The sequence below is a fragment of the Diceros bicornis genome, chromosome X (assembly GCF_020826845.1).
Source record: "Diceros bicornis minor isolate mBicDic1 chromosome X, mDicBic1.mat.cur, whole genome shotgun sequence".
Classification (NCBI taxonomy): Eukaryota; Metazoa; Chordata; class Mammalia; order Perissodactyla; family Rhinocerotidae; genus Diceros; species Diceros bicornis.
In genome coordinates this window covers 127,605,696-127,619,460 of record NC_080781.1, presented here as the reverse complement: position 1 = coordinate 127,619,460, position 13,765 = coordinate 127,605,696, and the positions used below count along the sequence as shown (strand labels likewise).

General features: G+C 36.0%; 1 pseudogene; it reads left to right on the top strand.

Moving 5' to 3' along the window:
• Nucleotides 1–9,199: 9,199 nt before the first annotated feature.
• LOC131400376 (uncharacterized) lies at nt 9,200–11,007 on the top strand (annotated as a pseudogene).
• The last annotated feature ends 2,758 nt before the right edge of the window (nt 11,008–13,765 follow it).

The following is a 13,765-nucleotide window of genomic DNA, read 5'->3' as shown; positions in this document are numbered from 1 at the left end:
GAAATGCGAGATCACCTATCCTCTGCTAGAGAGGATTCAGAAACTGGGAAAAGATTTAAATTGAGGTAATGTTGACCAGCACTGTTATTAAGGAAAAAGTGTAAAGAAACCTTTGGTTTGGGATGAGGGGTTAATATCAATCTCAAAGTTAAATCATTTTAGGACACAGTCAAAATGTCCCTTTTCAATAAACATCAAATGCTTAAAGGCTTTATGGTCAAAAATGAAGTCTGTTCCCACAGTTTTGTGACCAGAATGTTTCTGCTCCCTGAAGATGCAGGTCTACCCTAATGGATAACTATTAGGACAGAAGAATAACTTATCTTCTAAGACAGGTATCTAGACTCTTTGTGGTTGGGTAGGACTCTGAGAAAATACAGAAAAAAAAGTAGAGAACAAAATAAATGAAAGTAAAGGAAGGAACAAATGGTGATTTATGAGGGAGTGAGGAAACCAGTCTGACTAGAGTAGATGGTTCACGGGCAAGTAAAGAACAGGAATGGTTATGTAGGGATGGTCATGGAGGACATGGATGTCTGTGTAGAACTTTAGATTTAATTAGGAATTGAGTCATATGAAGAAAAAGATATTTTAAGGAGATAATTTGGTAGCAATAAACAGGATAGATGGGGTAGTAAGGGATTGAGAGGTTGGTGGAAGGATACAAAATCTAGATGATGAGAGCCTGAGTAAGGGGACTGAGACTGGAAAAGAACAAATAAATACTGGACACATTTAAAAGCAGATACTTTTTCTTTATTTTTTTTATTACAAAGGTATTATATGCTCACTTTAAAGTTTCAACAACACAAACATATATAAAGCAAAAAAATATATATAATATATATCAGTGCAACCATTATTAGAAGTGATATTTCAAACTCCTAATCCACCATAGGAAAAAGGAGGACACATACTTTGACAAATCTAGCAAGAAGACAAAAAAATAAAAATAATAAAATGGCAGAATTATTAATAAATATTACAGAACTGTAATAAATGTGAACGGTTTAATTACGAAATAAAAGGCAGACATTCTCAAATGGAGCAAAAAAACATCTCATCATGTGCTGTTTTGAAAAGATACACCTAAAACAAAACAACACAGAGAAGTTGAAAATACTAGAATGGATAAAGATACACCAGACAAAATGCTAACAAAAATCAAGCAGAGGTGGCAAAGAAATGCCAAAGCAAAAAGCATTAAGTGAGTCAAAGAAGGAATCCTTATGTTGGGAATTAACACAATCCAATAAGATAATCATGAAACTTAATGCACTAAAGGAGAATTTCAAATATGTAAAGCAAAAAAGGTTAGAAATAGGAGACTGTGATAAAACAACAGTGGAAGAGTTTACATACTTTCATCAGGAAATTTAGATCATGCAGCTAAAAAAGGAAAATCTGAATAACAATTAACAAGTTTGATTTAATATATAGAAATATGATATAATATTACCCAACAAAAAGAAAATACACATTTTCTTTAATTACCCATTTAATATTTATAAAAATTTATTATATTAGGCCACAAATATTCCAAAATGTATAATTCATGCAGGAAACATTGTCCATCCATGAGACAGGATAAGTAGTAATAAGGGAAAAAAAGGATAAGAAAACAAAACGTCAACTAAAACCTAACCATGCTGAAACATATAAATACACTTCTAAATAACTCAGATTAAAAAGGAAAACAAAACTAACTACAGATGAGTTGACAAAAGAAGGACTATGATAACACTGCATGTGAAAACTAAGGGATACAGTCAAACATGTATTCAGAGGAAAATTTATAATTTAAATGCATTAAATAGAAAATAAGAAAGACTGAAAAATAAACTAAGCATTCACCTAAATAATGTAGAAAGAGATCAAACAGGACCAAAGAATGTAGAAAGAAGGAATTAACAAAAGCAGAAAGTGATATTAAAAAAAAAACAACTTGTTTTTTCTAATAGTTAACTGAAAATAAAATATATAAACCTATGGACAGTCCTATTAAGGAAAAGAATAAAAAAGAGATATAGGTACATATATGCAAAGCAAGACATTACAAACTACTATGTACAACTTTCAATCAATACACTTGAAAATGCAAATGAAATTTTTTACAGCCAAATTGACAAAATTTCCACCCAAGGAGAGTTGGAAATCTTCGACAGACTAATCAACAAAGAAATTGAAAGAGGATTTACATTTCTACCCTCTCCCTCCCCAAACAAGCACCAGGACAAAATGGTTTTATGGGTGAGTGTTACCAACTGTTCACAGGAACAGCTTGTGTCTAAGTGACTTAAACTGTAAAACAAGAAAAAAAAATCAAGTTCATTCACAAGGGTAACACAATTGTTATATTAAATCAGGAAAGAACATCACACAAAGGAAAACAATAAACGAGAGTTTCCCAACAAGCGTGCCTTGGCACATTGGTGTCCTATGGATGGGTTGTATGTGTAATGTGATATTTATTTCCTAAGGCTTTGGGGGCAACCAGGCAGAGCCTGGGAAGCCAGTTGCCTCTGCCCTGAGCAATCTCGTCGATTTACCCCAGTGTGCCATGATATGAACAAGGTAAGGAGGCACTGCTCTAGACACTTGTTAATATACAGTTTTATATCCTAAATGAAATAACAACATAGCCTAACACCACTACCAAGTCAGTTTTATTCCAAAAATGCAAGAATAGCTGAACTTTAGGAAATCTATTAGTGTAATTAACTACATTAATGGATTAATGAGAATAACCATATTATCATTTTGGCAGATGCCAGAAAAGGTATTTGATAACATTCTGTATCTGTTCTTCACAAAGCTATAAGTCAATCAGGAATCAGGAATAGAAGGGCATTTCCATAACTTGAAAAAGGGTATCTATCAGAAACAATGGCGATCATCATATTTTAGAGTGAAACAAGGAAGAATTTCTATTAAAGTCAAAAACAAGAGAAGGATGCTTGTTCTTTATTAATCTTTAAATCTGCATTGTCCTGGAAGTCATAAGATCTTTACCAATGTGCTAAAAGAAAAGAAATTAGATAAAAACATTTCATTATTTACAACTGACATGATTGTGTATCTGGGAATTCAAGATAATTAACTGGAAAAAAAAAACCAGAGCTAAGAACGGAGTTTAATATGATGCCTGGATACAAGATAAATGCAAAACTCTATATTGTCAAGATGTCAATTCTTGACACATTACACAAAAGATCCAAGGCACTTCCAGGGATTTTATTTTATTTTTTTACAGAAGTTGATTCTAAAATTCATCTGGAAAAAAAAAATGTACAAGAACAGCCAAGTTGGCCGGCCCCATGGCTTAGCGTTTAAGTGTGCGTGCTCTGCTACTGGTGGCCTGGGCTCGGATCCCGGGCGCACACCGACGCACCGCTTCTCCGGCCATGCTGAGGCCGCATCCCACGTACAGCAACTAGAAGGATGAGCAACTATGACATACAACTACCTACTGGGGCTTTGGGGAAAAAAGGAGGAGGATTGGCAATAGATGTTAGCTCAGAGCTGGTCTTCCTCAGCAAAAAGAGGAGGATTAGCATGGATGTTAGCTCAGGGCTGATCTTCCTCACAAAAAAAAAAGAAAAAAGAAAAAAAGAATAGCCAAGTAAATTCTGAAAAAAAAAGTAATGAAGGGTTGGCAGCCCCATCAGATTTTAAAACATATTATAATGCTACGGTGATTAAAGCAGTAAGGTACTAGTTCTGTGATAGATAAAAATTGAACAGAAAAGAAATATAAGCATATCTATATAGTTGATGACAAAAAGAATTTCAAATCAGTACATATATAATTCAATACAATAAATAAGTTAGGAAAACTAGCTATCTCTTCTGAAAAAATAAACGTGGGTCCCTACTTTCCACCATACGCACACAAAAAATCAATTCCATATGAATTAAAGCAGTAAGCAATAAAAATATATAAAATATTAGAATAAAGTATGGAAGAATATTTTTTATAACCTTAGGATACAGAAGCCTACCTAGGTATGAGACGAAACCAAAAAACTATAAAAGAAAGATCAAAATCTTTGCCTATTTACATAATTAAATCTTTATGGCACATCCCACCATAAACTTTAAAAAAGACAAATGACAGGGGCCTGCCTGGTGGCAGAGTGGTTGGCTTCACATGCTCCACTTCTGTGGCCCGAAGTTTGCAGGTTCGGATCCCAGGCGCAGACCTATGCTACTGGTCAGCCATGCTGTGGCAGCATCCACATACAAAATAGAGGAAGACTGGCACAGATGTTAGCTCAGGGCGAATCTTCCTCAAGCGAAAAAGAGGAAGTTTGGCAACAGATGTTAGCTCAGGGACAATCTTCATCACCAAAAAAAAAAAAAAAAAACCCACAAATGACAGGCACGTGCAATATATGTCAGACAAAAGGATACCAGCTCTAATATCCAGAGACCTCCTACAAGGAAATCAAATCAACAAGGAAAAAAGACAAATGACTCAACAGAAAAATAGGCAAAGGATATGAACAAGCAATCTCCAACAGAAAAAATACAGATAGCTAATAAATATATTAAAAGGTGCTTAACTTTACTAATGATTAGGGAAAAATAACTTAAAGGAATGAGATTGGATTTTTCATCCAAAATGCTGACAAAAATTAAAAAGAATGATAGTGTCCGCCATGCCAGGAGGGCAATTTAGCTCAAACTTTTTGATCTAGCAGTTTTACTTCTGAGGTACTAGACTATAAAAATACTTCTAAACATGCAAAAAATAGATTTAAAAGAATGCTTTTTATAGTACCATCTGTAATAGTCAAAAACTGTTAACAACCTAAAGATCTATTATGTGGAAAGAGTTGAATAAATTATATAGTATACCCTACTATGGAATTCTACTAGCTGTTACAACAATGACTTGCTATTGAGCGGGGGTGGGGGGTAGCAAGTTGTAGAATAATACGTATAGGATGATTTCATTTTGTAAAACACACCAGAACACATGCACATAAACAGGAAAAGTACTTGGAACATACAAAGCAAACAAATAATCATGGCTGTCTCTGGGCAGTGGGACTGGAGAAAGAATATTTTCACTTGTTACTTTATATACTACTACACTTTTTACATTTATAATAAGCATGTATTACTTTTTTAACAGAAAAAAATAACATAAGTTCACGTTATGACATTTGGGTGAAAAAAATATAAAGAAACAGAAAAAAAGCGATATGAAATCTCACCACACAAAGGCAATTATTATTAACATGTCAACACTTCTTTTCAGTCCCTGTTATGCATTTTTAACATATTTGAGATCTTAGTCTATATAAGAGGGTTTGTTCTGGGCTTGTTTTTCAATCAATATGATATTGTATTTTCCCTACAGAAAATTTAGAGAACAAAGAGCCACAAGAGAATAAAAAGCACATGTATTCCCACCACCCCAAGATAGCTGCTTAAAAGAACATGAAATTTGAGTGCACAGAATTGGATTATGAGTAATCCATGCACACTCCCATAGATCATGCACACTGTCTCATTGATCCATGCATGGCCCTTTATAATTTTATCCATTACCTTATTCTTTAATTTTCATAATACTCATACAATTAAATAGTCAATGATATGCTCTTAATTATATAATGAATACCCACCCACTCATTCATCCACCAAAACTGAGCACCAGAATACTGACAATAACTTCAGTCCACTTTTACGATTCTCTTCTATTCAAACCCCCTTTCCTCAGCCCCCATGACCATTCTCCTGAATTTTTGATTGATATTCCTTTGCTTTTTAATAAAATATTTTTTATCCTAAATATATATGTATGCCTAAATAATATAGTGTTTAGTTTTACTTGTTTTTGAATAATATAAAAAGAATATTATATGTAGTCTTCTGGGGCTTATCTTAATTTAACATTATAGAAGTAAAATCTACCCATATTATTATGTTTAGATGTAGTGCATTCATTTCACTGCTGTATAATATTCCATTGTGTAAATATACCACAATTTATCCATTTTCATTTTAGGACTTTTACTACTAACATTTTAGAGTATATTCTTCTAGTAATTTTTCTGAGGACATTTATATAGTTTCCTTTCTAGAAAATTTGAATATTATACGTACTTTCATGTGACCTGTTCCTGTCACTAATGAAATCTTGTGAACATATTCCCATTTCAGTAAATATTCTTCTGTAGTATAAACTTAAATGGCTGCATAATATTCCATCATATAGTTACAGTATAATTTTATTTAACTACATCCAGTTGTTGGACATCTGGATTGATTATAATTTTTTGGCTGTGATAAGCATTATGATGTACATATCCTTTGGCTCAGCAACTCTCGTTTTAAGAATTTATCCTAAGTAATATCTGAACAAATTTGCACACAATCATGTACAGGGCCACCGTGTAGGATGATGCAGTTTGTGTTCTGTACAACTTGTGCAACGTATGTGCTCATCATAGCAGTTTTTATAATACAGAAAAAAATTGGACAGAACTTAATGCCCACCAATAAGAGATAAAGTAAATAAGTAATGTATTAAACTTATACTATAGATGCACAGTTACTAACATGGAAAGATGTTTACAATTTATTGTTAAGTGGAAAAAATAGGTTAAATGGCAGCATGATTCCATTTTGTAAAAGAAAATAAACATACCTGTGAAAGAATATGGAAGAACACACACCAAAAACTTTACAGCGATTATCTCTGAGTATTGAGTTTATTTGAGATTTTAATTTTTTCACTTTGCTTACTTATATTTTGAAGTATTTTCAACAGTAAAACTTGATTACATGTATAATAAGAAGATAAATAATGAATTTTTATGCACAATTGTTTAAATATTTTTCCTGAATATAAAATACTTTCACACTGTAAGAACTCTGGAAGAAAAAAGAACATAAAGAAGTAAACAAAAATCACACAGGATCTTACCCACCAAAAGATAATTAGTTCACAATCTCCAATAAGTTTATGTCTAGTCATTTGTCTCTGATTATATATATTTAAAATAATTGCAATCACACTTTGTATAATCTTATATGCTGATTTTTCCCTTAACATTATATAATATGAACATACCATAAATATTTTAATGGAATAATATTCCATCACATGGAAATAGCACATTTACTTAATCATGCCCTTAAAGTTAGACCCTTAAGGTTTTTCTGCTTTTCACTATACCAAATAATTATATGAGGAACATCTTTGTGCATGAACTATCCACATTTTAGATAATTTCCTTGAGTAGATTCATTGAAGTGAAATTACTAAGTCAAAGAGTACCAACATTTTTATATCCCTTGATATATATTGCCAAAACTGTACTTACTATATATTCTAAGGCAGCATAGAGTAGTAGGAAAAAAAAAGTCAAAATATGAGGATCCCATGCCCATCTTTAGTACTTGCTCTTTAACCTCTGATTAGGTAAAATTGATATAAAAACATACATCTTATCTAAGTCACAAGGTTATTTTAATAATCAAATGAGAAAATAGATCCTTCAGTCACCATAAATATTACTTCCTCAGGAATGCTTTCCTTAACTTTCTAGACTCTCATAGCATCCTATACTTACTTTTTCCTTCATAGCCCTACACAGCAACTGATAAATAATTGTTCAATTATTTGTACATTGTCTGTTTTTCCCAGATGATTTTAATCTCCATTAAAATATACCTGGCACACAGTTGGCGCTCAATAAATATTTGTTGAATGAATGAATGAATGAAGTGATATCTCACTTTGTAAACTAAATCATTAGACATTTGGAAGGTATTTCTATTATTATTATTATTATTATTCATTTGTATTACCATGTAGATGATTCTAAATCTTTAGAGATTCCTTGCCTAACCATAATTTCATTATGTGGCTGTAATGCTTGTCATGCCAGCCAGAGGCCTGGGTAGCAATGATGCTGGAAGCACCTGGCAGGAGCTGAGACTTGGAGAACCAAGTAGTTCTCTAGGTCAGGATGCTGGGAGTTAAGGAGTTGTAGTTACCATTAGTCGGACACAAGGCAGTGGTCAGGAATCCAGGAGGTCAGTGATATTTGAAGAAGCAGGTGGATCTTGGAGGTCAGAAACAAACTAATGGTAAGTGGTCTAGATAATAAGGTGCAAACTAGAGAATGGTCAGTGATAAGGGATTAAAGTAGATAGGAGCGTTAAATTCCAAGCACCAGTACTCAAAGCGTGGAGCTATGAATATGATTCTAAAGCAAAGGGTACTTGAACTCAGTGCTCCCTTTTATTATTTCTGCCTAAACTGAAAATGGTATCAGGAAGTGTCTGTGCCTAGTTCCATATACATGAGCAAGGGAATGAGAGTAGCTAGCTGAGGAACGAGATCTGTGAATACAAATAGGTTCTGATAGTGACAGGATAAAGTGAGACCATTTGTATATAAGATCTCATAATAGTCTATTCATAAAATGGGAGCAATCAAGCTTCGGATCCTGTAATTCTCATCTTGATTTTCAACAGCAGATGTTATAGCATAGTAGTTAGGATCATGGACTCTGGAAACAGGCTAGCTGGGTTCAAATCCCAGCTCAATCATTTATTAGTTGTCTTCTTTGGACAAGTTACTTCACCTCTGTGTGCCAGTTTCCTCATCTGTAAAACAGGGATGATAGTACCTACCTCAGTGGGTTCTTGTGAAGATTAAATGAGTTGATGCATGCAAGGACCTTAGAACAGTGCCTGGACGTAGCAAATGCTATGTTAAGTGTCATTATTATTATTATTAATTAGTCACAAAAGACCAAAAATTGATGTTATAAAAAATGGATAAATACATTGTATGTTTATGGATAATAAACTTTATCTAAAACAATAAACAGTATCTAATCAGAAATTTTTCTCATTAAAATAAGAGTTTCACTTGCACCTAAACATACTTGACTATATAAAAACTATAAGCATTTGCAAAGTATCAAAATTTATCACAGCAATCCCATCTGTGTGTTTATTCTATACAAGATGTTTTATGAACACTATCTTTAAAAGTTGCAAAGAATAAGTACACATTTCCTAATAGCAAAAAAACACTATTAAGCTGCAGTACAGTTGATCCGTAAGATCTGGTCTATAAGAAGGAATACTCTATTAAATTTTTTGAAGCTACTTCTACTAGAAGCAGGAATATTTGAGTTGGAAGACCTGTCTGTTTAAAGATCTGAACATGGATAGGCTCGGACTTGGGAAGACTAATTTTGAAAAAGTCTGGACATGGGGAAAGGTCAGAACACCTGGACTGCGGAACATGTTAGAATACCTGGATATCGTAGACACTGGAAGACCTGAATGTTAGAAGACCGGTACACTGGAGACGTTGGAAGACGTGGAATTTGAGCCCGCAGTTGGAAGACTGGGCAGTTGTTGGAAGACGTGGAGACGCTGGAAGACGTGGAGACGCTGGAAGACGCGGAGACGCTGGAAGACGCGGAGACGCTGGAAGACGCGGAGACGCTGGAAGACGCAGAGATGCTGGAAGATGCAGAGATGCTGGAAGACGTGGAGATTCTGGAAGACGCGGAGATGCTGGAAGACATGGAGATGCTGGAAGATGAGCAGACACTGGAAGCCCTGGAGATGCTGGAAGACCTGGAAGTGTAGGAAGACACGGGTTTTCTGGAAGACGTGGCTTAGTTGGAAGACGTGGATTTTCTGGAAGACATGGCTTTGCTGGAAGACGTGGATTTTCTGGAAGACGTGGCTTAGTTGGAAGATGTGGATTTTCTGGAAGACATAATTCTGTTGGAAGACGTGGGTAGGCTGGAAGACATGACTTTGATGGAAGACACAGCTTTGTTGGAAGACAAGGATTTGCTAGAAGACATGGATTTCCTGGAAGACATGGATTTTCTGGAAGCCACAGATTTGATGGAAGACATGAATTTTCTGGAAGACTTGGATGGACTGGAAGACCTGGAGGTCACTGGAAGACATGGATTTCCTGGAAGACATGGCTTTTCTGGAAGACATGGATTTTCAGGAAGACCCGAATTGTCTGGAAGACTTGGATTGTTTGGAAGACGTAGATTTTCTGGAAGACCTGGAGGTTACTGGAAGACATGGATTTTCTGGAAGACGTGGATCTCTAGGAAGACACATATTTTCTGGAAGATCTGGATTTAGTGGAAGACATGAATTTTCTGGAAGACGTGGCATTATCGGAAGACCTTGATTTAGTGGAAGACATAGATTTTGTCTGGAAGATGTGGATTGATTGGAAGACTCGATTTGGTGGAAGATATGGATTGGTTGGAAGACTTGGATTTTTCTGGAAGACGTGGATTGACTGGAAGATCTGGATTCGGTGGAAGACGTAGATTTTTTGGGAAGACGTGGACTGAGTGGAAGACCTAGATTTCTCTCCGGAAAACATAGATTGACTGGAAGACCTGGATTTTTCTGGAAGACATAAATTAGCTGGAAGACCTGGACTGACTGGAAGACTTTGATTTGGTGGAAGACATAGATTTTTCTGGAAGACGTGGATTAGCTGGAAGACCTTGAAATTGTTGGAAGACGTGGATTGTCTGGAAGACCTTGAAACCATTGGAAGACATGGATTTTTCTGGAGGACATGGATTTCCCTGGAAGATATAGATTTTGTGGAAGACCTGTAATTGCTGGAAGACTGGATTTACTGGAAGACATGGATTGTCTGGAAGATGTGGATTGTCTGGAAGACGCAGATTGTCTGGAAGACTAGGATTAGCTGGAAGACCTTGATGTTGTTGGAAGACTTGAAATTAGTTGGAAGACTTGGAGTTGCTGGAAGACCTGGAGTTCTTGGAAGACCTTGACACTGGCGCCATTGGAAACCCTGGACATTGGAGACATTGGAAGCACAGGATGTTGGAGACATTGGAAGGCCTGGATTTGAGGACATCGGTTATTCTGGACATTGGAGACTTTGGAGGCCCTGAACGTTGGAATTCATGGATTTTGGAAGCCATAGATACTGGAAACCCTGAATACTAGAGACATTGGAAGCCTTGTACCTTGGAAGCCCTAAACATTGGAAGATATGGACAATAGAAGATGTAGATATTTAGAGATCCTAAAATTGGAAGCCTTGGATATTGGGAGACATTGGAAAACCTGGATATTGACATATTCATGTTAAAAGACATAGAATTTGGAAGATGTAATTTTCATGATGCTGGAAGTCAAGGATGTTGGCAGCACTGGACATTAGCATACCTGGACATTAAGAGATCAGGATGTTAAGAGACCTAGTCATTCAGACATTGGGGATGTTGGAACATCTGAGTATTGAAAGACCAGGTTCTTAAAGATATTGACTTGGGCATTGGAGGAACTGGTGATAATAAGACATTGTTAAATCAGGATTTAGGAGACACTAAAAGTTGTAGGAACTGAATGATGTAAGTGCTAGAAGATATTGGAAGAGCTGGACTTGGACACAATGAACTACTTGGACACAATGGACTCTAGAAGACCTGTATATAGGAGACATTGGAGGATTGGAAACATAGAATTATTGAAAGTTAGAACTCTGGACCCTGAAAGACAAGACCTAGAACTTAAAGATTGATTGTTGAAGATATTAGAAGACTTAGACTTTTAATGATCCCAATACTGAGGAGATTAGAAAACACTGGCATTGGAGATGCTGTAGGCCAGAGAGTGGAAGACATGGATGTTGTAACATTTAGAAGATCTGGCAGTTGGAGATGTTGGAAGCTATGGAGCTCAAAAGACCTGATGTTAGAGACACTGAATAACTGAAAAGCCTAATCTTAGAATTATTGGAAGGTTGTGTTGAAAGATATTGGCAATGTTGCAAGACTCTCATATTAGGACCTGATGTTACATTAAAAGACATATCATAAGGCTACTCTAATAGTCTTTATGACTATGGCATCTCTTTCACTAAAAAGCAAAACACAGGGAAAGGACATCTTAGGAAGATGATAAAGAGGAAGCATGGAAATTCTAGTAAAGGCAAGTAGTTTGAATGGGTTGGAATCTATCTTCATAGTCTCACTGAACTGACCTTCTGGATCTGTATTGGTTGACAAGATGGGAATGAGGAATTATCAAAGAATAAGCAATATAAAAGGCTAGGGGAACTACTTGGATTTAGATCAGAGGTCAGCAAAGGTTTTCTGTAAAGGATCAGATAGTAAATATTTAAGATTTTGCAGGCCACACTCTTTCTGTTACAACTACTCAACTCAGCCATTGACAATACTGCCACAGACAATACGTAAATGAGTGGGCATGGCTGTGTTGCAGTAAAACTTTATTTAAAAAAAAAAAAAACAGTTGGGCCAGATTTAACCCAAGGGCCTTAGTTTGCCAGGCCCAGCTCTAGATGCCAAATCTAGGGTATGATAAACTTAAGTACATTCTAGGCTAGTATTCACACACAAGAGAATGGATAGAACAATTTGAAGCCCAGTGGCAAATAAAGATATTATGTACATGATGACACTCAAGAGATGAGGATGGCAAGAACCTAACAATGGAGTTTAGATCTCCACTTAATTGTTCCAGGGGCCCAAACAAGAAGATCTATATTCAGAGCCAAAATTAAGTGGGTAGCATTCAGGACCCCAGACAAGTGGGCTAGGATTCAGTAAGAATGCCCTGATTTAGTAGGCTGGAAGCTTAAGAAGAAACTTAAAGAAGAAACTCACCCTTACAGACTGAAGTTTTCCTGCCAGGACTAAGCACCACTCACCCAAAGAGAAAGAGTCCCTAGCCCAGGACGGACAAGAAGTCAGTGGCAAAACCCTTGCTCTAAGTCCCATGTTCTTATCATTCTGGCAGTCATCATACCACTGCCAATTAATCAAGAGCTAACTCTAGGTGTTTGCAGTGATGGAGGAGAACAGGAAGGAAACTACAGCTTGGTAGGCTCATCTCAGGGACTCTGGCTTCAGGTAATAAGTCTAATTTCTGATCTTACCCACCACAGCATTAAGTGACAAGCTTAAGAGATCAGGGTTGAGCTGTAGGCTGAAAATCCTTAGTACTCAATCAGATAGGGCTAAGGAAGACAGGGACTATCACATATATTGCATGAAGGGGAACACTGGCAGACAAAAACTGATTAAGGTACACTGGGCCTGGGCCATGGTTTAAAGGTTAAGTAGTGGAATATATAGACAATGGGCAATCACTAAAGATTTTTGAACAAGGAAGTACCAGAATCAGAATTGTGCACAAGGAAAGTTAGTCAGCAAGGTGCTGAATACCAAAGACTACTAGATATATATACTAGAACACCAGACTCCAAATGAAAGCGCTTAAAGGGTGGAGATGTGAGTTATGAGGCCACTACAATCATCCAGGTTAAGTGGTAGTAGGGGCTTGAATTAAGGCAGTGGCAATTTGTTGCTCAGCAGACACAGCATTAGAATGATGATGAATACTCAGCATTCTGAATACCACTGTTTTAAGCTTCTTGAATGCCATCACAGAATACATGAAATACAAAGAAGGTCAGAAGCTAGTTATCAGGAACTGTCGTCACCTAGCAAGATTACTTAGACATCCAATTTCTCTCAAAGGCAGCTGAGCTAATAACTTGGTGGTTTAAGCAAAGTAGGTCCTATATAGCTTTATCTTTAGCTCCTATTAACACAGAGTGACTCAATTATCTTAAAAGTGGAACCAAGTGGATAGATTATTTTCTAGAGAATAGGCATACATCCACGTGAAAAAAAAGTCATTATCTCTAATCACTATATAAATAAATATCATGGAA